Consider the following 26,953-nt stretch of genomic DNA (forward strand, 5'->3'; position numbering starts at 1 on the left):
TTTACTGTAACAATATATGAAATCTACTACACCAAAAACGCTTCACAAAACCGCAAAATGCTAGGTGAAACGCTACAGAAGAAGAAAAAGCGTTTCAAAATCTGCTAGCATTTTGCGGATCTGCTAGCGGGTTTTGGTGTGCACTAGGCCTGAGGCCTGAAACCCACTACAAAACGCAATCGCTAACGTTTTGTATGAGCAGATTGTAAGTGATTTCATGAGTGTTTTAGGAAGCATTTTTAAAAAGTGTATCAATTTGCCAGCGGTTGTGTAGCGATTAGCGTTTTAAAGTCTGATTGATCCTTTCAATTAATTTTAATTTACAGTGTGCAGTAACTTTAAAACGCTAGCAAAATCGCTCCGTGCAAGTTTTGATGAGCGATTACGCCAGCCATGATGTAGCATTTTGTTAGCGTTTGCGCTTCAATGTAAAGTATATGTCCTGCGCTTGCGAATTTCCAAATCGCAAACGCTCCTGTGGAAGTTGCCCCATCCATTAACATTAGCTGCGCGTTTTGGGAAAACGCTAGCGTTTTCAAGCGCTCCCTAAATGCTCACAAAAACGCCCTTGTGGGTTCCAGCCCTCACAGTGATTAACAATCTGTCTAGCTGGAGCAGCAGGGAAGAGCTGCATATCTGTACCTCATTCATGGTGTAGGTCTGGGAGCCTCTAATTATATTGGAAGACTTTACTTAGGTTTGCTTGGAGCTCCACCTGCTGGAGGGACACAGTTTGTTTTTTAGTGGAAAGGTTTCTGGCTCTATTGTTGCACCAGGGCAAGTACAAGGTCATCCAGAACCAGATACAGATATTTCAGTTCCCCCACCCCCCCCTCCAGTAAACATAGCCATATCCCCCTCCCCACCCAAACAGAGGTAGTTTGATGTCTGTGTCGTCCCCCCCCCCCCCCCCCCAAGTATATATAGCCTGATGTGCTCCCCCCCCCCATAAGTTCCCTCTCAGTATAGGTAGTCAGGCACCCCCCTCCCCACTATAGGTAAACTAACCTGTCTCCCTACCAGTATAGGTAGCCAGGTTTCCCCCCCACTATAGCCAGAATTACCCCAGTATAGGTAGCCTGAGTTGCGAGCAGAGCAGTTACTCATCTGTCCAGGTTCTTCTCCTGAGCGATCCAAGTGTCTAGTCTTCATGGCTGCAGCCAGCGTCTCTTGTCATGTGACTCGCCAGTAGGTACCCATAAGTCACATGATGAGACCAGAGGATGACACCTCTTGAGCCTATGCCTCCGCCCTATGCTGTGCAGTAACAACAAAACTAAACCACATTATAAAATGTGGTGGGTAACTTGGTCCTGGGGGCGTGGCCTGGTGGCTGCAGCTCTGGCACTTTGAGTCCGCCAGGAGAAAAGCGAAATGATAAATGTTCTGTGTCTGTAGGGTTAGCAGTCTCACCATGCAGCAAGTGATGGGTACGCAATTATGTGGGTATGCAGAATGGGCGCATCATTCGATTATCCTGCACACACTCTATTTCATGCACAACTATTGGCAGAACTGATCCGGAAGGTTGTATCAGGCTAGATTCACAGTGGGACGTTGCGTTTTGATGCCACGTTAAAGTCGCACCGCAAGCTTACAACGCAACGCGCCCAAAAAGTGGCAACGCAGCGTTACCGTCACATACAGCAGATACAGTAAAAAATACAGGCAATGAAAAGTATGCTTCCAAGTCATTACTGAGCATGTGCAAACAGTCCAACGCAGCTAATAACGTGTATAACGCACAGCATACAGTACTTTTACTTAACGTGCAGCGTTAGACACCAACGCAACGTGTGCACTGTGAACATGGCATTGATTTTTCATTGCAGTGAGTTATTCTGCGTTAAATGCTGTTTGAAAGCGCGACTTTAACGTCCCACTGTGAACTTAGCCTCAGTCTTCCTAGCCAAAGATTGCATATAGTTTGCCTTAAATTTGCATATAAGCTGGAATTATTTGCATCTCATTTACCATCCATACTCACTGGTGATGTCAGCTCGCTAACTGTGAATGAAAGGTGCCTTGATGTGCCAGGGGCATCACTAGCAAGTGCTTCTCGGGTCCCACTAATACCAAGCCACACCATCCACAGCTCAAGTCAGCACTGCCAGGTTGAATGTGCGGTAAAGTGGGATTACAATAAAAATGAAGATTGCTCTGATCTCATTTGAATGTATATTTACACCTCACTGAAGACCATTGCCAGCTGCAGTACAAATTATAAGATTGACGGTACTTATCCGTTAGCCGGGCGCATCCGGCAGGTGGCGCTTATTACTATTCCCCCTCCAGGCCGACATGGATAGTAGGGAAAGATGTAACTCTGGTGGAGTTTTGTCGCCACCTAGAGGATGCGCCCGGCTAACGGATAAGTACCAGATTGACTCTTAAGTAATTAATGCGCAAATAAAGGAGAGAAAGCTTTCTAATCCATCCCACCCTTTCCCATTTAGGTGCTTGCAAGAGGGTGATTCATTTGTGATTCACACCGCAGGTATGATTGTGACCGTGCATATTGTGGCCGTGGAGCCAGGCCTAGCCAGCCACACTGACAATAAGGACTTGTCCACACTAAGGGCGTTTTCAGAGGTTTATAAGCACAGGCGACTTTTAAAATCGCCCTAAAAACGCTTGTGCAATGATTCCCTATGAGAGTGTTCACATATGGGTGGTTCGATTCCGATTGGGGCAATTTGCCTCAATGGAAGGTACAGGGACATCGCAAAGCATTTGAAAAAGTGCTGTGTATAGAGATTTCCCCAGCGCTTTTAAGAATAAATACAATATTGACCTCAATTCACTAAGCTTTCACTAAGCTTAACTCCTGTCTTTAATAACTCTTCAGAGCTGTTTTACAGTTATCACAATTATATCACCATGGTGATAACTGTAAAACAGCTCTGAAGAGTTATTAAAGACAGGAGTTAAGCTTAGTGAATTGAGGCCAATTGTATTAAATCTTTTCTCACGTCAGGAAGTGAAAAAAACGAATCGCTCTGCAAAAGCGCTTAGAAAAGCGATTTACAAAAAAAAAAAATCACAATGCACAGGTACCGGGAGGTGCAAAAAAATAAAAATAAAATTGCACGTAAAATGCTGGTGTCAGCAATTATGATTTATGATGTGAATGAGGCCTAAGTGGAGGTAGACTGGGTGAGCGGCCTGGAGAGGATCAGGAGAGGCTCAGCCAGAGTGCCATTTATAAGGTAGACGAGATGGCTGCCAGCGTGGAGTAATTGTTGCATTTCATATGTGAGGTGATTGATGGTAATTGCTAAAGTTTATATGTGAGGTAATTGCTGCATTTCATTTGTATGGGTAATTGCTGCTATGCATATGTAGGATGACTGCTGCATTTCAAATGTGAGGTAATTGCTCAAGATTAATGTGGTGACCAGAGGTGGCATTTTTGTTGGTATAAGAGATTGCGTCAATACAGGAGATGTATGTGGAAACCAGCGCTCGCATTTTGTCAAGATGAGACACGGGCCCCATGGTCACAACTTCCCATCTCCTATAGCGACGCAATGCCACCACTGGTAACTATATTCATGAAATCATGACTAGCCAGAAACAGCAGAGGTTTTTTAGGTCCAAGGAGACCTAGTAGTCCACAAGTGTGTAATGGGGGTTTCTAGTGAACCTCTTTAAAGGGGCCCTATAGCGAAAAATTGTAAAATTTAAAATATGTGCAGAGACAAATAAGAAGTACGTTTTCCAGGGCTGTGGAGTCGGTACAAAAACCTTCCAACTCCAACTCCGACTCCTCAGTTTATGAAATCACGACTCCGACTCCAACTCCGGGTACCCAAAATGGCTCAGACTCTGACTCCTTAGTCTAATACTTAACAGGGATGTGGATTTTGTACAAAAATCTGCCGACTCCGACTCCTGACTCCGACTCCTCAGTTTATGAAATTAACAACTCCGACTCCTCAACTCTGACTCCACAGCCCTGCGTTTTTCCCAGAGTAAAATGAACCATGAACTACTTTTCTACTTCATAGGGGATTCTCAGCAAGGCTTTTATTCTTTATAGAATATTTCCTAAAAAGGATTTAAACAATGATGCTGGCCAGCTTCCCTGCTCGCTACACAGTTTTTTGGCAGTTGGAAAGAGCAACTGCCATTCACTAAGTGCTTTTGAAAATAAATAAATACGGTAGCTGAGAATCCCCTATGAAGAGATGGACTAGTCCAAAACCTGTCACTTCTGTCAGATTTCTACTACCTACTGTAAGTGCCAGCAACATAGGAGAAAAGTAATTTATGGCTCATTTTACTCTGGAAAAATGTACTTATTATTTGTATATGTTTGTACATATTTAGTGCCCCTTGAAATATGTTATGTGGGGAGTAACTAGAGTTCTAGGCTCAAGTCCCTGTCAGGTTGATATCATAGAACTTGTATGTTGTCCCTGTTGCCATGGATTTCCTCTGGACAATCCAGTCTCCTCCTTCATCCCTAAACCTCTAATACATGCTGGTATTTAATCCCCCTACTAAAAAAGAAAAATTGCTCTAGACTGTGGTAAAGGCACTAGACTGTTGGTCCCCTGGAGCTATCCATACACTGTGCAAGGTTGTTAATCAATTAGACAATTCAATAACAACATTGAATCGAAAGCAAATCTATAAATACTGGGACCTCAGTCAATCAATTTCAACTACAATATTGATTGACACTGAACAGGGAAAGGCTGTTGGTCTTGTTTTCAGATTAGGCACAAGCAAGACTGGAGGGCAATTGCTGGACGCATTGGTTACTACTGCATCAACCGGTAGCGCGCTAACTGAGCCACCCTTACCAAGGTTTCCAATTATGCTACAATCCTATCCATATAGTGGGCTTATACTGTAGTAATTACGGTATGCCCAAATCCTAGCCATATAGTGGGCATATAGTAATTATGCCCAAATCCTAGCCGTATAGTGGGCATATAGTAATTATGCCCAAATCCTAACCGTATAGTGGGCATAAAGTAATTATGCCCAAATCCTATCCGTATAGTGGGCATATAGTATAGTAATTATGGATTAAACAGCGATAACACGCGCTAAAATTCAAATGGCTACTTTATTAAAAACCTTCATGAATCATATGTTCTACAAGTTCACAAATATTCCCATGTATGCCCTTAGTGGGTTAATTCCTCATCCATACACCACACATCCACAATGAAGGGCCCTTCAGTACTCACAAACTCTGAAATCAGGATGGGGTATGTTCCTGATTAGGAAAAAAGCTAAAAATCCTCCTGATGAAGGCCATCGTTAATTGGTTTAATCTGTATTAAGTTCTAAGGGAAGAGGGAATCCCCTTTTTTAACACGCAGCTGAGGAGTTTTGAGGTAACTTCAAACTCACTGTCTCTGCGCCTGGTATCTATACAAGTATAGTAATTATGCCCAAATCCTATCTGTATAGTGGGCATATAGTAATTATGCCCAAATCCTATCCGTATAGTGGGCATAAAGTAATTATGCCCAAATCCTATCCGTATAGTGGGCATATAGTACCGTAATTATACTAAAGGTGCATATGTACAGTGGGCATATAGCCTGTGGCTTTGTGTTGTGATGTGCATTGTGTAATGTACTTTATAAAGCACTGTGGGACAATGTGTCAGAGCTATACAAATCCACTACAATAGTATTGATCGAAACATAAGAAAAAAAAATTCCACAAAGTGTCCAATATATAGTCCCCCGGGGAATTACATTTTCAGAAACGCATCTTCAAAGTCCTTAAATTTCTAGAGAACAGCTGGCTGTAATATCCATAACAGTCCGCCCATCTCGGACTCATTGATAGGTAGGTAGCTAGAGAGATAGATGTTATACCAACACCTGCCAGAGTCCCATCGTTGTGACACACACACACACACACACTGTACACACACACACACACTGTATACACACGGTACACACACACGGTACACACACACACACACACTGTACGCACACTGTACACACACCGTACACACAGTATACACACACACACTGTATATACGCACACTGTATACACACACAGTACACACGTGTACACACACACACACACACACACACACACACACACACGTAGTGGATAGCTTCCTCGCCTTGCAGCGCAGGGTCCCTGGTTTGAATCCTAGCCAGGGCACTAACTGCACGGAGTTTGTATGTTCTCACAGTGGGTTTCCTCTGGGCACTCCTGTTTCCTCCCAGATCAAAAAAAAGGATACAGGTAAGTTAACTGGCTTCCTCCTAAATTGGCCTAAAGGTGGCCACACACAATACAATAAAATGATCCAATTTGACGGCAATTTGATAAAAGAAGATTGGATTTCCCGAAAAATCGAAAGCTTTTTTTTCATTCGAGCAAGAAATCTAACCAGATTTCTCGTTTTTATTCAAAAAAAAGTTGATCGGGAATGGATTTTCTGATCAATTTTTATGAACATTTAATGCTGTGTAGTAGATTGTCAATTTATTCATATATGTACAGCCAAGCAATTGGTCAGATGTTTGAAATGTTACAATCAGTCAGAAAAATTGGTTGCTATTCTTGAATTAAACAGATATTTTGAAAATTGTATGGTGTATGCCCAGCATTACAATTGGACATATGACTATGGTAGGGACTAGATTGTAAGCCCCTCTGAGGGACAGTTAGTGACAAGACTATGCACTCTGTACAGCGCTGCGGAAGATGTAAATACTAAACAATAATATTATATCGCTATCTACTTGAATGTTTTGCAGGCATTTGTGTGGGTTTCCCCATTTCCTCGCAAACACATATGTAAATACTGGTATATTGAAATGTAACTATCCATTTTGCAGTCAGCTTTGAGATTCTACAAGTGTCAAGACATATAGCTTTCAACTGCAGCATCAGTACATTATTAATGTACAAAACCCCTCATCTTCATTACAGTGTGACTTCTCTCATGCTAATAATCAGGTATGCCTGTAGTGTGTGATTGCTGTGTGGTTTACCTGCTAATCTTACATAGTTACATAGTTATTTGGGTTGAAAAAAGACATATGTCCATCAAGTTCAACCAGAGAACAAAGTACAACACCAACACCAGCCTGCTCCCTCACATATCCCTGTTGATCCAGAGGAAGGCGAAAAAAACCAGGGCTGTGGAGTCGGAGTTGGAGTCGAGGAGTCGGGTCAATGTTGGGGAGTTGGAGTCGTGGTTTCATAAACTGAGGAGTCGGGTGATTTTTGTACAAAATCCACACCCCTGTTAAATATTAGACTAAGGAGTTGGAGTCGAGGAGTTGGAGTCGGGGCCATTTTGGTTACCCGGAGTCGGCGTTGGAGTCGTGGTTTCATAAACTGAGGAGTGGGAGTCGCAGTTGGAGTCGGATGATTTTTGTACCGACTCCACAGCCCTGGAAAAAACCCTTACACGGCATGGCCCAATTAGCCCCAAAAGGGAAAAAATTCCTTTCCGACTCCAGATGGTAATCAGATAAAATCCCTGGATCAACATCATTAGGCATTACCTAGTAATTGTAGCCATGGATGTCTTTCAACGCAAGGAAAGCATCTAAGCCCCTTGAAAGCACATATAGAATTTGCCATAACTACTTCCTGTGGCAATGCATTCCACATCTTAATCACTCTTACTGTAAAGAACCCTTTCCTAAATAAATGGCTAAAACGTTTTTCCTCCATGCGCAGATCATGTCCTCTAGTCCCTTGAGAAGGCCTAGGGTCAAAAAGTTCATCCACCAAGCTTTTATATTGCCCTCTGATGTATTTATACATGTTAATTAGATCCCCTCTAAAGGTGGCCATACACTGGTCGGTTTGCCATCAGATCGACCAACAGTTAGATCCGTTCTCTGATCGAATCTGATCAAAGAGGGATCGTATGGCTGCCTTTACTGCAAACAGATTGTGAATCAATTTCAGCATGAAATCGATTCACCATCTGTGAAGCCGCCGCTACTGCAGTGAAGCGTCTCACGTATCCTACAATGCTCAGAGCTGACCTAGAGGAGACTGTTTATCTTTTTATCTTTCTGCTTAAAAAGAAACAATACAGCATCCAATCCTGGGCCATACGCTGCTGAGAGGTGTAGATTCTGGACTACTAGCAGCTACTAGCTGCATTGTGTGAGAGAGGTGTGCAGCCACCTTGTGCATCCAGCTACACTATATGTATGCTAAGCCTGCACACCAGCACCCTCTGCAGTCCAGCTGGAGAAATGCAGCATCAGCCTACTTGCAGTGCTGTGCACAGGGTAGTTCTATCTATCTATCTATCTATCTATCTATCTATCTATCTATCTATCTTTCATTGATCTCACGTCATGCCTGGCACACACCATGCAATTTCCTGTGAGATAGATGGGTCAAATCGATTATTTCTGACAGGTCCGATCTGATTTTCAATCATTCTTCTGATCAACTTTCCGACACTTCTATACAAAATCAATCACAAAAACGTTCTGAAATCTGATTGGAACTGTCGGAAATAATCAATTCAACCCGTCTATCTGACGGGAAATTGCATGGTGTGTACCAGGCTTCACAAATGTGCAAAGGTAGCTAAATATTTCAATTAGGCTTGAAACGATTTGTAGATTGTACGCTGCTTTGGTCATTGATGCACATCCTACTAAATATCAGTCTGTCTGTGTGAGTAACTGTCACATTTATGTTATACTAGCTGGACGCCCGGCGTTGCCCGGGTATATATTTGGCTAGTGTTGGCTCTGCCCACTTTTCCTAACCCTAACACACAATTACTCACTGACCAAGTATGTGAGCTTTGCGGTCTTTGGCATCAATAATTTGCAATGAAATATAATTAATCTGATTGGATGTGGCTCCACCCCTTTTTCTGAATTTGAACCCCAATCACCCAATGGCCAACTGTACCAGGTACAGGTGATTAACAGTGCAAGGAATGGCAGCAATTAAATATTCACCTTAAAAATCAATAGGTGGATTTTGATTGGTTTTTATAGGCTCCACCCACTATTCTGAATATTAATCCCAGTCACCCAGTGACCAATTGTGCAAAGTTTGAGAACCCTACCATTAAAAGTGTTAGAATTGCTGCAGTTTACATTTTCTCAGTGAAATTTGCATTTGTCTCCGCCTACTGATGACCCGGCATTGCCCGATTATGTATTTTTCAGGTGCTGGCTGCGCCCACTTTTCCTAACCCTAACACAAAATTAATCAATTACTCAATGACCAAGTTTGTGAGCTTTGCGGTCTTTGGCATCAATAACCTGCATTAAAATGAAACAAATCTTATTGGCTGTGTGTGGCTCCACCCTGTTTTATGAATGTAAACCCCAATCACGCAATGATCAACTGTACCAGGTTTGAGGCTTGTGCCATTAACAGTGCAAGAATGGCAGCAATAAAATATTCCCCTAGGAAATCAATAGGTAATTTTTGATTGGCTTTTGTAGGCTCCACCCACTTTTCTGAATAATAACCCCAGTCACCCAGTAACCAACTGTGCAAAGTTTGAGAACCCTACCATTAACAGTGTAAGAATGGCTGCTGTTTACATTTTCCCAGTAAAATTTGTATTTGTCTCCGCTCACTTACGACCCGGCATTGCACGATTATGTATTTGGCTGGTGTTGGCTGTGCCCACTTTTCTAACCCTAGCGCACAATTAATCAATTACTCAATTACCAAGTTTGTGAGCTTTGCAGTGTTTGGCATCAATAATTTGCATTGGAATGAAACAAATCTGATTGGCTGCTTGTGGCTCCACCCCCTTTCTGAAATTGAACCTTAGTCACCCAATGATCAACTGTACTAGGTTTGAGGCTTGTGCCATTAACAGTGCAAGGATGGCAGCAATGTAAATATTCCCCTTGAAAATCAATAGGTTAATTTTGATTGGCTTTTATAGACTCCACCCACTTTTCTGAATATTAATCCCAGTCACTCAGTAACCAACTGTGCAAAGTTTGAGAACCCTACCATTAACAGAGTAAGAATGGCTGCTGTTTACATTTTCCCAGTAAAATTTGTATTTGTCTCCGCTCACTTACGACCCAGCATTGCACGATTATGTATTTGGCTGGTGTTGGCTGTGCCCACTTTTCTAACCCTAACGCACAATTAATCAATTACTCAATTACCACGTTTGTGATCTTTGCGGTGTTTGGCATCAATAATTTGCATTGAAATGAAACAAATCTAATTGGCTGTTTGTGGCTCCACCCCCTTTCTGAAATTGAACCCTAGTTACCCAATGATCAACTGTACCATGTTTGAGGCTTGTGCCATTAACAGTGAAAGAATGGCAGCAATGTAAATATTCCCCTTGAAAATCAATAGGTTAATTTTGATTGGCTTTTATAGACTCCACCCACCTTTCTGAATATTAATCCCAGTCACCCAACGACCAACTGTGCAAAGTTTGAGAACTCTGCCATTAACAGTGTAAGAATGGCTGCTGTTTACATTTTCGAGTGAAATTTGTATTTGTCTCTTTTTGGTTATGGGAATAAAAAGTATCCTATACTTTATTCCAGGTAATGTACTATGTGTGTGCCAAATTTCATTCACATCCGTTCAGCCATTTTTGCGTGATCGAGTAACAAACATTCAAACTTTCCCATTTATTATATTAGTAGGATTAAGCAGCCATGTTTGTATCTTACGAGAAGTGGAACTCACAAGCTATTTACAGTACATCAGTTAGTAATACCCTCACTTTAAAAGATAAAAAGAGGTGAAAATAAAGTTATGAGATAAACAATGGTTTCCATCCTCCTTCCCCTAAAGTTCCTTTTCTTTTTTAAAGATATCCCACCGTTATATTTTTTTAAAAAATCTACTTTAAGGTTTTTTTACTGTTTCGTTATCTCTGCTCAATGACACATGCATTGAAGTATGCCAGAGCTAAAGTCTATGAGCTATTGACCTTTTTTATCTGTTTCCTGCTCTCAGAAGCCATTTTCTGCCAGGAAAGCGTTTTGTGGCTTTAATTACTTATGAGTGAGGGTTACTTTATAGTCTGACCCGCACAGAAACTGTCACTTGCTTATCTGATTTTTAACTCTTTCAGGCAGAGAAAGAAAAAAGGAACACAGCAGAGTTATTTGTCTGCTATGTACTGTACATACACATTTTTATCTCATCATGTCACATGTCACCTTGGGTATCCTTTTATGGTTATACATTAGGTGTAAAAAAAAATAACAAAAGTTAAACAGTCACTGTAGTGGCATATAGTAGAATGTAGTCAATTATTCAGGATACCCACTTTAACGTTAATTAATAAAGTTTCAGAATCAGAACCACTTCCTATCTCTATGTATGCTGTATATTGGTATGTAGCCCCACCCTCCCAGTGATGTCACAGCCTAGAGTACATATTATACGGCCGCCGGTGAGTTGGGCGCAGGACGAGCAGAGTGACAGCTCTCCCTGCTGCCGCTTAAATTCCCAGCAGCATTAAAAAACTATTCCTCCTCCGAGTTGCTACAACTCGGAGGGAGATGTAATCCGAGGTCTGGCGATCCCTGAATTACTCTTGCGCATTGCTGCTATGATGGTGGCCAGTGCTGTGCGCTGCAGTTACCTGCTTTGCTCCAATGATGACACAGCCTAGGCCGTTTAGCTATGCAGAATTTACGTACCAGTGTAGGAAAACAGATATTATTTCTATTCAGTTTGGAATGCTCTAAACAATGGGTGCTCCTGCCAGTAGTAAAGATGTTACATAGTTACATACAAAGTTACATATAGTTGTTATTTGGGTTGAAATAAGACAAACGTCCATCGAGTTCAACCAGAAAAAAATAAATAAAACAAAAGTACAACTCCAGCCTGCTCCCTCACATATCCCTGTTGATCCAGAGGAAAGTGAAAAACCCTTACAAGGCATGGTCCAATTAGCCCCAAAAGGGAAAAAATTTCTTCCTGACTCCAGATGGCAATCAGATAAAATCCCTGGATCAACACCATTTGGCATTACCTAGTAATTACAGCCATGGATGTCTATCAATGCAAGGAAAGCATCTAAGTCCCCTTTAAATGCAGATATAGAATTTGCCATAACGACTTCCTGTGGTAATGCATTCCACATCTTAATCACTCTTACTGTAAAGAACCCTTTCCTAAATAAAACGTTTTTTCTTCCATGCGCAGATCATGTCCTCTAGTCCTTTGAGAAAGCCTAGGGACAAAAAGCTCATCCGCCAAGCTATTATATTGCCCTCTGATGTATTTATACATGTTAATTAGATCCCCTCTAAGGTGTCTTTTCTCTAGACTAAATAAACCCAGTTTATCTAACCTTTCTTGGTAATGAGACCTTCCATCCCACATATCAATTTTGTTGCTCGTCTCTGCACCTGCTCTAAAACTGCAATATCTTTCCTGTAATGTGGCACCCAGAACTGAATTCCATATTCCAGATGTGGCCTTACTAGAGAGTTAAACAGGGGCAATATTCTGCTAGCATCTCAAGTTTTTATTTCCCTTTTAATGCATCCCAAAATGTTATTAGCTTTAGCTGCAGCGGCTTGGCATTGAGTACGATTATTTAACTTGTTGTCGATGAGTACTCCTAAGTCCTTCTCCAAGTTTGATGTCCCCAACTGTATCCCATTTATTTTGTATGGTGCTAGACCATTGGTACGACCAAAATGCATGACTTTACATGCTGATTCTGCACAATTTTGTATCATCTGCAAAAATAGCAACATTGCTTTCTACTGCATCTGGTGTCACCACCAGTGATACATTTCAGAATGTAAATCTGGGAGAGGAAACATTGGACAATGGCCAAACCAGGCCCGGATTTGTCTCACAGGAGCCTATAGGCACAGATGTCCCGGCACCTTAGACTTCACCCTCCATGAACCTACAAACCCCCGCCGAACCGCACCGCAAATGTGCTAGCCATCCCTTCTCCCTTATTTCCCTTGCCCTTCATAGATAGCTACAGGTGCCCCTTAGTATACGGTAGCCGGAAGTACCCTCAATATTAAGCAGCTAGAGGTGCCCCTTGGTATTGGGTAGGCAGAGGTACGCTCAGTATTAAGTAGCTAGAGATGCCTCTAATTAAAGGGAGATCTTTTCAGTGGAATGCTAAGAGCCGGGTGAGTAACCTCTCATTTACATTCTCATTAAGACTCTGCATAGGAAAGGAGGAAGGCACTAGGGGAGGGGAGTGAGCCGCCTTTCCATCATCAGGCGCCTGTAGGCACGTGCCTACAGTGCCTTATGGTAAATCCGGCCCTGGGCCAAACACTGACTAATCTATACATGAATATTGTAAACAATAAGCAATTGTATTCATTATGTTATTTTCACTATAGTTCTTTAGGACCTCATTCACAGTAGGAAGAGCAAAACTGGAGTTTTGCCGACACGACTTTTGTGTTTTTTTCTGCACACAAACGCAATTTTTGCATGACTGCATGTTGCAATACTTCTGCACTGCAACACAATTGCACAGAAATCACACAAAAAAAAAAATAAAAAAAATAAATCGCTGTATGCACTGCATTTGTGACTTCTGCAAATCACGAATCACTGGTGATAGCTGCACTGAGCTAGCTGCCATACACTATACATTACACTAGCGCTAGAGAGGGTGTTGTGTGCAACTGCACATGCGTGGGTTGTCAGTGCGCCTGTCGCTGTGAGCGTTCGCAAAGGCGCGGTTCATTCTTTCAAGAAACGCGCAGGCGCAGAATGCTCATGGCAATGGGCGTGTGATCCAGACAGGCGCACGGATGGCTCACGCATGCGCAGTTGAACATTACTCTCGGACGGGTCACGCAGCTAACGGAGCTGCCTCTAGGTAAGTCTACTGTTTATTTAGTGCAGTATAATTCTAACTTTGAATTTTGGCGTTGTTGAATTGGACTGCAGTGACAGAGGTGTTCTGGTTAAGATGCGGAGACCTGCAGAGGAGAGAGAGACCTGCAGCTCTGTTTTTCACCGATTTGAAGAGCAGGTATTTAGCAGAGTCCAGTGTTCTCCCCAGGCTCTTTTAGCCGGGTGCTCCACCCGGCTAGATTTGGGGACCACCCGGCTGTCATCGGCTCACCTCCTCACCTCCTCCTATGCTGTAAGCAGAGTTGCCCTGCATTTTCCTCTCACCCCACCCGGCTACTTTTTCATGCCACCCGGCTACTTTTTCATGCCACCCGGCTGGAAAAAAATTCTGGGGAGAACACTGGAGTCTTTTGTTTTTCTACAAGATGCACTTTGTTGTTCATGTTGTACATTTATTTTATATCTTCGCTTATCCTGTAACACGCTCGAGTCTTCAGATCCAGCATTCTCGCTGCGCAAATGAATATCTTCCTACTGCGGACATTGTGAGACTCCCCGCTACCTCGTGCAGCTGATTTACCATTTTTATTACGACGTGAGGCCTCTTAGGAGAACAGAGAGAGGAAGAAAAAAATCTAATCAAGCTGCAGAGATAGAGAATTTGTGGCGTTGCCGTGTGGGGGCCCCTCCCAATTCCATCACAGCTGCATCTTGTATTCATTGCTTCCCTGTGTCATTATGACACAGTCACACAAATCAATACAGGCAGCCCAGCCTGGGTCCAGTGCCTACGGACAGTGAGGGGCGCAGACTCCCCAAAACTCCCATCTGCCAATCACTCCTAATAGCTGTTGCTCACACAAATGGACATTTTTTTCTAGTTTCTAATTTCCAGACTTTTAAAATGAAAGCTGAAGTTCAGGTAGACACAAACCCTTAAATATCTCTCACTTTACCCCACAATACTCATCAGTTAATCTTTATATGTTTCTAGTACTTTAGCAAGCAGCATCACAGATACCAATCTGTGGTTACTCTGGTGAGGTCCTCATCTATGCTCGGAACCTCTCCATGTGTCTCACTGGGAAAACAGCCTTACACAGCTGTAAGCTGTCACTGAGATGGGAGTGATTACACCACCTGCTGTGTATGTGGAGCCAGCATCCCTCCCTGTGACTAGAATGTGTCAATGCAGTAAACCAAGGAAAGTAATCAGTGTGCGTTTGGAATTAAACTTTTACTTACTGCTTTGTGCAGACCTATGGATCGCGAAGACAGTGACAACCACCTTTCACTACCTCCAGTACAACCACCTCTTACTACCTCCAGTACATCAAACCTCTCACTACCTCCAGTACAACCACGGATAAAGTACGTATAATTGATAGAACATTAGTAGAATAGAAAAGAGTCTCATTTTTTTTTTTTGCAGTTATGTAGCTACGTTGCATCATTTTGTCATATTTGCAGTTTTTCCACACTACACTCCACATTTTAAACTATAAAACAGAGCAGCGCTGATGACTCTTGAAAGTTCTATGCAGTAAAATCTTATCGGATGTTGTCTTTCCCCGTTTCTTTGATGTATAAGTGCTTCAGAAAACAGCACTGTAGCCAAACAAGTTTGGTGAGAGCTCAGAGAAGCTCTTTTTCATAAATCACAAGTGAAGTTTTTTTAACTCTCCCTGTACTGGAAACAATATGAGATTCGTACCTTTGCTACTAATGTTCTATTTCTACTACACATACAATTCATTATCTGATAAGTTTATTTCACTTCAGATTCCCTTAGGCCCCGTTCACACTTGCGGTTCGAGTCCGCAAGTGTCCGTGGGGTCCGGAGGCCGCAAAGAGACCATACGGGTCTCTGCGGTGCCCACAAGTTATGGATCCGGAATGTATCAGTTCCGGCTACAATAAAGTAGCCGGAACTAGATACATTGCAGTGCCAGAAAGGCACCGCAAGCATGGGGGATACCGGCGTGTAGTCCGGGCCCCCCAAGTGGCATAGGACCAGTGCTGGAAGCATCCGGTCCTATTGCCAGTGTGATGAGAAACATCCGTTTCTCATTGCACAGCATGGCCGCATGTTCGGGTCAGGATCCGGCCCGGGTCCGCAGCCGCAAGGGGACGTACGGCAAAAATGGAGCATGTTGGAAAAAAGCCGGATCGTTACGGAGCTGCGTTCCCGGATCGGATCCGGACGGTCGCACGAGTGTGAATGGATGCATTGATTAACAATGTATCCATTCACTATCGGCTGTGTATGGAGCGTTCCGGGTCCGGGGAAGCCGGACCTGGAACGCTAATGTGAACCGGGCCTAAGACCAATAAACTATTCTGGACAAGAAATGGATTTAGGCTTAAAAGTGTAACTTCAGTTACAGAACTAAAACATTATTGTTTTTTATATAGCCAAGCAAAAATAAAAAAAATCATGTATCTGTAACCCCCACATTGAGCACAGCCAAAAGACTAGACTAACTTCTGAGGGTTATATTCACAACTAGAAAAGAGCAAAGCCAATCGGGGCCATTATCAAATACTCATTCAAAATGACTCAGGTATTTTATGAGAACAACTTATCTTTCTGGGCCCGCTGCAGTTTCTCCCCTGCGGAAGCAGGTGTATCTTTCTTTGTTACACGCTATATGAATTTGGATTCTCACACTTCAGCACCTTAGCAAGCGCGCTCTGGTTGCGCTGTTTTCAGGACGCCCTTTCACAGATTATACCCATTTATTTATGGAGTATGGACTTTTGAATATATTGTTGAATTGTTGTGTCATTGCACATTTGGACGTGGGTGGGCCCTTTGTGTGCACGCGGACTCCCAATGCTTTGTGGGTGGGGGTGGGCGTGCACACATCTGTCCAATTGCACTATATGTTAATTTTTTTGTGATTAGCTGCACTCTATTGCGTATTTTGCACGTTTTGCATTGAGTCTGTACATGTGTGTATGCACACGCCCGCTATCTTTTTGTGGAGGCGTGGGCATGTACACATTTTTTCTATGGCTTACAGCACGTGACACTTTACTTTATGCAGGGTGGTAGTGTGATACACTGCAATTTTTGAAGTCACCTTTACGCCTGCAAACGCCAGGTGGATGATTTATGGATTATTGAATATAAATTATGATATATTTATAGTTGGCAGAGTTTTACACCGATTATATTTGGTGTTTTCTGGGAGACCTTGATGTTTTAATTGTTTTTAATGGATCTAAGCTTGTGTATAATAAAGATATGTTGTTCTCATGAAATACCCGAGTCATTTTGAATGAGTATTTGATAATGGCCCTGATTGGCTTTGCGCTTTGCTAGCTGTGAATATGGTAAAGTTTTCCATTGCCAGTGGGCATAATTTGTGTGCACACAAATGCACATTATTGATGGTGCTCAAATTTTGTTGTATAACCTCTGAGGGATAACTCCTGTAAACAACGACCATCACTCCTTCGGGCCTGTGGTTCCTGATGATGGGTTGCAGAGAGCGGTCTCTAGGTGCACTACAATGACCCAGGAATGACGGGTCCGCATCTGAGGGGATGCTGTATTTTTCTGCTGCGCTAATCACGACCACTTACCACTTCCTGTCAGGAAGCGATTGCTGTGCATTACATTCATTCCTGCTGATAGCAGGTGATATGTAATCATTCTAGTGCAGCTATATCACTTATGTTTCTGAATGCTGACTGGCCCATAGAATCATAGTGAGCCCGGCTCATACTGGACGAAATGGTTGTCTAACCTCCCACACGTAAGCTGTGCCAAAGCTCATTTCAGGGAAAGTGTGTGTTTAGCGACACCCCACAAGCCAAGATTACGTATATTGGTACACCATGGCTCATATGCAATTAAATTTTTCACCTGAGTCATCGCCTAGGACAGAGATGGCTAACCTTGGCACTCCAGCGGTAGGCCTGAACTGTTTTAGGAAAAGATTGAATCGCACGATTTCTGTCAGAAATTGCGATTTCAATTCACGATTTTTGTGAGCTTGCGCGATTTTCGACAGCTTGTAATTTCACAACTAGGATCAGTTTGTGTGTGAGCAGAGTCCTTCCTTTGCTTTATGAGAGTCTCTGCAGGCCTGTCAATCAAGCTTTGCTTTGGCCAGTTTATCAAGCCTAGCCTTTCCTGCAAACACAATTATGCCTTTGCACAAATGTACTGTGCCCCACTGCAGCAAACAGCTATGCAGAATAGATTGCCTCAATTTCAAACACAGTACCCCACTGCAAACAGCCGTGCAGAATACTAGGTTGCCACAGTCAGTCACAGCACAGTCATCAGCATTATCACGCTGACACGCTGTGCAAAGGAAGTGGAGGCAGTGCAAAAAAGTTGATTGACAGGCTGCCCGGCCAGCTAATGATGTGGACTCGGGAGGCTGAGCTACGCGTGATTCAGAGCCTGTGGGCGGAGTCTTCCGTCCGCCCAGCCAATGACATGGAGGCGCTGGGAGGAGTGAGCCGCCGCAAGAGTGACAGACTGTGGGCGGAGTCTGCTGCCCGCTAATCTCATAGGCTGCAGGCACGGAAGTTGGGGAGAGAGTGAGCCGCCTCCATAGCTGAAAGGGACGCGCAAGTAACACCCGCTGAGCCGCCGCCGCATGGAGCGGCAAGCTGTGCACAGCACGAGAGGGGGCTGCCTGCAGAGGGGGACGAAATCACCGCTATGACGATCACGGAATCGCCGTTTCCGTGATCGCGATTTCGATCCCCAAACAATTTATCGTTCAAGCCTATCCAGCGGTGACAAAAAACTACAAATCCCATCATGCCTCTGCCTTCCGGAGTTATGCTTAGAGCTGTCAGAGTATTGCAATGCCTCATGGGACTTGTAGTTCCACCACAACTGGAGTGCCAAGGTTAGCCATCACTGTCCTAGGAGATAATTTTCATATTCTCTTTGAATAAACTTCTTTAGCATTTTAAAATTAAAAAAGGACTACAAAAGTTGGAAAAAAAAGTACTATCAAAATTGTTTTGAGCATTTTCTTGCTTGCTAGTAGTTTAAAAATAATTTGATGACAAGGTGGAACATATCACCAAGGAGATTGCATATGGCCCCATATGTCATTTATTTCATCATATGTGATTTACATGTAATCCCCAGTTAACAAACGAGGTTCATTCTTAACCTGAATCCGTTCTTAAGTCGGAACACTGTGCCATCTCTGCCCCCTGTACATCCTTTGTGCCCCCACTGTGTCACCCCTCAGTGTACTTCAGCAAAATGTAATTTTAACTGTCAAGAAAAAAATTTTCTTTGAATTTCTTAAAATTGATTTTCTCAAAAACTACAACGTCTCAAAAAAAACCCAAAAATCACTTGTTCCCACAGAATCAATGTTCACATTTTCAGGCCGTTCGTATCGGCGGGTCGGTTGTAAGTCGGGTCAGAGGAATAGTGCATTCTGAGATAGGGAGGTGTGGCCAAACTACTAATCCACACCCTTTCATTAGTGGGAAGGGCTCCTGGGGGCTGTCACATGACCATTCTGGAATTGGGCCATTCAAGGTTCACTTGATTGGTCCAAATGCACCTTGCATACAGTTTGCACTGCATTTGCATGAAACCCGAAATTATCAGTATCCTGTAGACCAGATCTATCCCTCCCATCTGTTTACATAGAGTCAGTCATTCCAGCATACAGTATAGGAGTTTCAGTTCCTTTTATTGGTTCTCCATAAGTTGACTGGGCACCCGGTGTCGCTACATACACAGAGCTGTCCAATTCATCCCCTGCACTAATAGAGGCTTACAATGATCCCGTGTCCAGCTGTTTATGAAGTGAGTTGTAAGATGCGCCTGCCACTTTCTCCTTCACTTAGCTGCTCTCATTGGCCAACTGTCAGTACACCGCTACCCCCAATATCACATGACGAGAGATGCTGACAGTTATGGTGCCTGCTAATGATACAATCTTGATTGTTCAATCTTACCAAATCTATGTAGCAGAAGGGTAATGTGACACTTAAGGTAGTTCCTCATATGGCATAAGGTTCATACACACGCTTTACTAAGTTCACCTCATAGTCCAATGTCACGGAAACAAATTTACTGGCGACAAAGACAAACGAGTCTTTCCAACGACGTTATCCGCTCACCGATATTGCAAATGATCAAGTAATCTAAATACAGCACACGGAAGCAACATTATGCATGGCATGCATGCATTCTGTTAAAGTGGACCCATATTAAAAATACAAGATTTCAGAAAAAATCTATTTTCTAATTTATAATAATAAATAGCAGCCTTTTTTCAGCTGCATGATGACAAATATAAAATATTTTAAATTTATTGGAGGAACCCCTCCCTTCCTTTCATATTACCGGGACAGAATCCAGCAAACTGGTGGAGTAGATGGTGTCCGGCAAAGGAGGAATTGCTAATGGCTGCCACCTGTATAACCCTAGTTATGGAAAGAGAAGGGTGAAAAGCATGCACTGAAATGCTCATAGGCTTCAAGGAGTGTTTATTTATCTTTGTATGTGTCAGAGTGGTGCAACTAATTATTTTGAATTAAAAAACATTTTTGGTTTGGGTCCGCTTTAAACAATGTCATTTAAATGACATCGTACACACTTGATCAACTGCACGTTCTCAGCTCAATAGTTGTCCGAGAAAATGCCAGATCTTGATCCCTCAACGTTGTCTTTCGCCTACCTGCTATTGTCGCCCGCCACATCGATATCTGGACGTTTCTGCAGATTTTTTTGTATAGCGTGTGTACGTGCAATCAGTTCTGGTGAAATATGATCGATAATTGAATGGTTCAAGGTGGTAAAATGATCAATATTTCCCTAGTGATTTTTGATTGGGGGAATACCAATCGAATCTTACATCAGGTATAGGTCACATGGTGTACTCCTAGAATAAAGAGCCCAAAAGATCTGCAAGTCAGAGGATAAGACTCCTGTCACAACAGGCTATAGGCATGTGGTTCTTGATGATTGTCTGGCCTTACAAAGACACAGAACAAGGATGTGCATATTCACCACCTAACTTGAAGAGATGCATTGTGGGTTTGCTGTGTTAATGACCTGCAATTCAATTCTGTTTTCAGAGGGCAAGACTTTTGTAATGAGGAAATCCAGTGTCCTGTAAAACAGGTTCATTTTAAACATAATGTTGATTAGGAAAAAAAAAAAATTCTGATAGCTTTCACTACCCTGATGACATCATCATTCTAGTCCAGCTGTACTATCCAAACAGCATAGTTATTGGGAAGGATTAATGTCTGCTGGACACAGGACTACACTTCCCATAATTCCTAGTGAAGACTTGCATATTCTTCAGGGATTGGCTGAGCAGTAGTGCTGGGCGGAGATTCAGTGCAATGACACTGCAGGCCATTGCCAGATTAAACACGTGCCTTGTCAGTTTTGATTTAAGCGCCTCCAGGGTTGGAGCGGTTTGTTTGGGTATGGCAAGGTGTTCCAAAGGGTAAGGGCAGTATGACAGATGACTCTGGCTTCAAAGGTTTTTAGTTGGACTCTGGGGATAATAAAGTTGTTAGATACGGTTGATCTGAGCTTGTGGGAGGTGTGACGCAGTTGCAAAAAATCCTTCAGGTATCTGGGGCTTAGGTTGCAGGGGAGTAACAATAGACCCTGCAAGGGATGCAGCCACAGGGGGGCCCAGAAGCCACAAGGGACACCGTCCTGAGAGACAGACTACTAAGGGCACAGAGAGAGAAAAACTTTCTGCTCTCTGCACAATTGTTCTAATGACTGAATCTGCTCAGCCACTGAAAAGGAATCATGCAAAGTTTTGTAGACAAAGATTTGTAGACCGTCCCTATTCAGTGTTCAGCAGGTTCTTGTGGACAGCCCCCAGCCCCCAACCTCTCTGCCCCTCCCCAAGAGCTGTGTACTGTAGTGATGCTGGAGAAGTCTGCAGAAATTTGAAAACATAATAGATGACAGAGATGCTGAATTACGTAATTCCCTCATTTAACATTATGCATACATGGGTATAACATGTTGTTTATGTACATTCTGCCTGAGGTTCCCCTATAACAAGAACAATAGCATTTTTTTGCATGAGCTCAGCTGCGACTGTTCCACTATGATGTTGGCTGTGTGGCGAGGATTTGTATACAGGGTTAGGTGTTCTCACTGCCTTCATGGACACATATGAAGAGAGCGCACGCTTGCATGCTTGGGGGGGCTCTGTGCAGCTGTCAGTGAGCATTAGTGTCCTCGTCATTATGTGAGATGTGTTACCGCAACTCACTCCTATTCCATCAAAACCAAAAAACACACCCAGCGTGCCCTGACATCTGAAAGACAAAGGGAGCCCACGTGGCTTCTACAAAGCAACCCAGGTCTCTCGCCTCCCTAAATAATATATTTTCATAAACTCAGTGCCCCTGTAAGACCGCGAGCAGCTCTGCGCCTCCACCACCCCCTCCGCCCTGGTCTGCCGGGTACCGGGCCCCCTGATTGGTGCGCGGGGTGGCGGGGAAGGCAGGGAAGAAAAGAAAAGAATAGGGGTAATAAAAATGTAATTACATAAAAATGCTAACGATATTCCATCTGTTATTTCACTTGGCCTAGTGGGCTTCTCAGCTCCACGTTCTGCCATTACTGCGGGCTCACAGCGACAGAATAATGGGAGCGCGAGCGGAGGGGGGGGGGGGGGGGGTGTTCAGCGGAATCCTTATTAATCTGATGCATGAGGAATAGCGGCCGTCATTACTGAGACCAGGAGGAACTCACGGATACTCCAGCGCGGAGACGCTTGCTGTTCAGCAGGGAGCTCGTGCCTGGCTCCCTCTCCGTTGCCCTGGAAACTGACTCCTGCAAAATACAGATTATTAAAGCGCATATGATTATGGGCCGACGCTGAATCGCATTCTTATCACACGAATTTCATTTTTCTGCCCAAATTGCATTTCGGCCTCCTGCCCCCCCCCCCCCCCCCCCCCCCTTCCTCCTTTCCCAATCACACACAAAAAAACTGACATAACCTTCAACCTCCTCCAGCCGCCGCTTTCACAATTAGACAAACAAGGAGACACACAATGGCCTCACAGATGACAATCGAGGTGTAAAGACGAGGCAGGCGGCCTGTTAGAAATGCAAAAATGTGATGGAGAAATGGTTCAAGAATTTCCATTTTTTAAACAAATACAAAAACACAGACAGGCGATGGATGTTTGGCTGCGTGTGACGGTTCAAAGCCATACAAGGCTTATTCTAGGTAAACAGGGATATACATAATATGTCCGGCTGAATTCCTTTCCCTTATACAGAATCATATCTGGGAGGAGAGCTCTGCTACTGTTCCATGATAAACACATAGGAAGCAATGCATATAGGCTAATGACATCCAGGGACAACATGGATGCTATCTACCTGGCACTCACCAGCAGAGGGAGCTAAAGTCATTCAGGGGAGACAATATCACACCCAGTGACCGCAGGTCCAGTAAACACATCACCCAACCCAAAAGCTTCCTGCAGCCCCTCTTTTTGGGGGGAGTCGTGGGGGGCTTAGGTGTTCCTTTGTGAGAAATGCTAATGTACAGCCAGGCCAGATATCAAGCAGACCAGAAGATGCCTATTCAGACAGTTCATCTGATATTATGATAAGCAGAGAGGGCAGACAGAAATGGGGTCATTCGCTTGTTCCACAACGCACGGCCAGAGATTGCAATGCTGCGACGGGAATCTGCAACATGCCAAAACCCACGGCAACAACTGCAATTCACTCTGCCGTTACATCCAACCGCAGGAAGACAGGAATATATTATATATATATATATATATATATACACTGTATAGGAGCTGTGAGATCTGCATTCCTGACCAGACAGACGAGTCTACCCTAGAGACAACAAAATTAAAGCTTAAGTGCAAATTTGATGCGAATTATATGCAAATTACATGCAGCTTGGAGCTACGCCAATCATATGCACTTCCTGTTCATTTGTATTGGTGCAGTTCCAGGTTGCATACAATCTGCAAGCAAGTTGTATCCTTGACTAGGTCCGCCTGCTAACTACAGAGCGGTGCTGCTAAGGTTTTTGTGGCCCCAAGGGGTACATCATTTCACACCAACCAGTAGAGCCCCCTTCTCCCATAACAGGTAGTCATGCCCCCTGCCCAAATAGGGAGCCCTCCAGGAGAGATAGGTAGCCAAAGATGTCCCCCCAGTATAGCTATCCACCCCCAGTATAGGTAGCCAAAGTGTCCCTGCAGAATGGGTAGGCAACCACCCCCCCACCCCCCACCCCCAGTATAGGTAACCGAGGTCTGTGTGTGAGTGATGGGGAGGCAGCGGCAGCCATACGAGTCATAGACAGGGCAGTCCTGGCAGCATGGGAGGCCCCTGCTGTGGGTGAGGTCCCAAGCGGCCGCCTGTTTTGCCTGGGCCAAGCTGCACTCCTGTAGATACAGAGTGAGTTGCACCTTCAGCTGTTCGTTTCTGACTCAGCATTGGCTGTCATTACCGCTGCTCCATGGCATTCAATCAGGATGTGGGCAGGAAGATGTGGCCGAGCTGCTGCTCTCTACCCCTATCAATCAGCGTATGGGAGGGGAGGCGTGTCCAAACTGCTGCACTCTACACCTCTCATGTTAGGGTGGAGGTGTGACTGAGCTGCTGCTCTCTACCTCTCTCAATCAAAATGTGTGAGGGAAGATAAGGCGGAACTGATGCTCTCTACCCCTCTCAATCAGGATGTGGGAAGGGGGGCATCACTGAGCTGCTGCTCTCTTCCCCTATCAGCCAATGAGAGGGGAGGCATGGCCAACTTCTGCTCTCTACTCCTCTCAATCAGGATGTGGGGGGCGGGGGGCATCACTGAGCTGCTGCTCTCTTCCCCTATCAGCATATGGGAGGGGAGGCATGGCCAACTGCTGCTCTCTACTCCTCTCAATCAGGATGTGGGGGGGGGGGGGGGGGGGGCATCACTAAGCTGCTGCTCTCTTCCCCTCTGTATCAGCACATGGGAGGGGAGGCGTGGCCAACTGCTGCGCCCTACTCCTCTCAATCAGGATGTGGGGGGCGTCACTAAGCTGTTGCTCTCTTCTCCTCTGTATCAGCATATGGGAGGGGAGGCATGGCCAACTGCTGCTCTCTACTCCTCTCAATCAGGATGTGGGGGGGGGATCACTGAGTTGCTGCTCTCTACCCCTCTCTATCAGCATATGGGAGGGGTAGAGAGGCCAACTGCTGCTCCCTACTCCTCTCAATCAGGATGTGGGAGAGTAGGCATCACTGAGCTGCTGCTCTCTACCGCTGTTAATCAGCATATGGGAGGGGAGGCATGGCCATACTGCTGCTCTTTACGCCTCTCAATCAGAATGTAGGGGAGGAGGTGTGACTGGGCTGCTGCTCTCTACCCCTCTCAATCAGGATGTGGGAGGGAAGACATGGCCGAGCTGTTGCTCTCTACCCCTCTCAATCAGGATGTGGGAGGGAAGGCGTGGCCAAGCTGCTGCTCTCTACTCCTCTCAATCAGGATATGGGAGGGAAGGCGTGGCCGAGCTGATGCTCTCTACTCCTCTCAATCAGGATGTGGAAGGCGTGACCTAGCTGCTGCTCTCTACTCCTCTCAATCAGGATGTGAGAGGGGAGGCGTCACTGAGCTGCTGCTCTCTACCCCTCTTAATCAGGATGTGAGAAGAGGCGTGGCAATCATGTCACTCAACCCCTCTTCCATAAGAGTCTATAAAAGATAAGTGACACTATTGAGGGGGCAGGAGGAGTTTGGACAGTGCAGCTCTTATAGCTTGCAAATGAGGGGTCTACCATGACTGGGCAGATAACAAAAAACAGCAGTTTTATTTTAAATGAGCATTTCAATTAACCTGTAATATCACTCACTTAGGGAGCCATAGGGAAACATGGGCATTACCTTGCACATCAGTTGTACTTTCCAGGGCTGTGGAGTCGGAGTTGGAGTCGAGGAGTCGGAGTAATTTTGGGCACCCACAGTTGGAGTTGTGGTTACATAAACTGAGGAGTCGGGAGTCGGGTGATTTTTGTACAAAATCCACAGCCCTGTTAAATATTACACTAAGGAGTCGTAGTCGAGGTCATTTTGGTTACTCGGAGTTGGAGTCGTGGTTTCATATACTGAGGAGTCGGAGTTGGAGTCGGAAGATTTTTGTACCGACTCCACAGCCCTGGTACTTTCAGTTATACAGTGGCTTGCAAAAGTATTCGGTCCCCTTGAAGTTTTCCACATTTTGGCACATTACTGCCACAAACATGAATCAATTTGATTGGAATTCCACATGAAAGACCAATACAAAGTGGTGTACACGTGAGAAGTGGAACGGAAATCATACATGATCCCAAACATTTTTTTACAAATAAATAACTGCAAAGTGGGGTGTGTGTAATTATTCAGCCCCCTGAGTCAATACTTTGTAGAACCACTTTTTGCTGCAATTACAGCTGCCAGTCTTTTAGGGTATGTCTCTACCAGTTTTGCACATCTAGAGACTGAAATCCTTGCAAATCAGCTCCAGCTCAGTCAGATTAGATGGACAGCGTTTGTGAACAGCAGTTTTCAGATCTTGCCACAGATTCTTGATTGGATTTAGATCTGGATTTTGGCTGGGCCATTCTAACACATGGATATGTTTTGTTTTAAACCATTCCATTGTTGCCCTGGCTTTATGTTTAGGGTCGTTGTCCTGCTGGAAGGTAAACCCCCACCCCAGTCTCAAGTCTTTTGCAGACTCCAAGAGGTTTTCTTCCAAGATTGCCCTGTATTTGGCTCCATCCATCTTCCCATCAACTCTGACCAGCTTCCCTGTCCCTGCTGAAGAGAAGCACCCCCAGAGCATGATGTTGCCACCACCATACTTGACAGTGGGGATGATGTGTTCAAAGTGATGTGCAGTGTTAGTTTTCCGCCACACATAGCGCTTTGCATTTTGGCCAAAAAGTTCAATTTTGGTCTCATCTGACCAGAGAGTTTCTTCCACATGTTTGGTGTGTCCCCCACATGGCTTGTGGCAAATTGCAAACAGGACTTCTTATGCTTTTCTGTTAACAATGGCTTTCTTCTTGCTACTCTTCCATAAAGGCCAACTTTGTGCAGTGCACGACTAATAGTTGTCCTATGGACAGATTCCCCCACCTGAGCTGTAGATCTCTGCAGCTCGTTCAGAGTCATCATGAGCCTCTTGATTGCATTTC

The 26,953-nt window shown here is 44.2% G+C and overlaps 1 protein-coding gene across 4 annotated transcripts in view; it reads right to left on the reverse strand.

Annotated features, from left to right (window-relative positions):
- Positions 1 to 26,953, reverse strand: part of PMFBP1 (polyamine modulated factor 1 binding protein 1) — a 294,257-nt gene that overhangs the window by 199,070 nt on the left and 68,234 nt on the right. The window contains exon 1 of one of the 4 annotated variants that reach the window (XM_068259443.1): positions 22,514 to 22,580. The exons of the other annotated variants lie outside the window; for them this stretch is intronic. The gene's annotated coding sequence lies outside the window, so the exon portion shown is untranslated. Of the gene's footprint in view, positions 1 to 22,513; positions 22,581 to 26,953 lie in introns of those variants that run through there. 4 annotated transcript variants of the gene reach the window in all.

This window comes from Hyperolius riggenbachi, chromosome 11, assembly GCF_040937935.1.
Source record: "Hyperolius riggenbachi isolate aHypRig1 chromosome 11, aHypRig1.pri, whole genome shotgun sequence".
NCBI lineage: Eukaryota > Metazoa > Chordata > Amphibia > Anura > Hyperoliidae > Hyperolius > Hyperolius riggenbachi.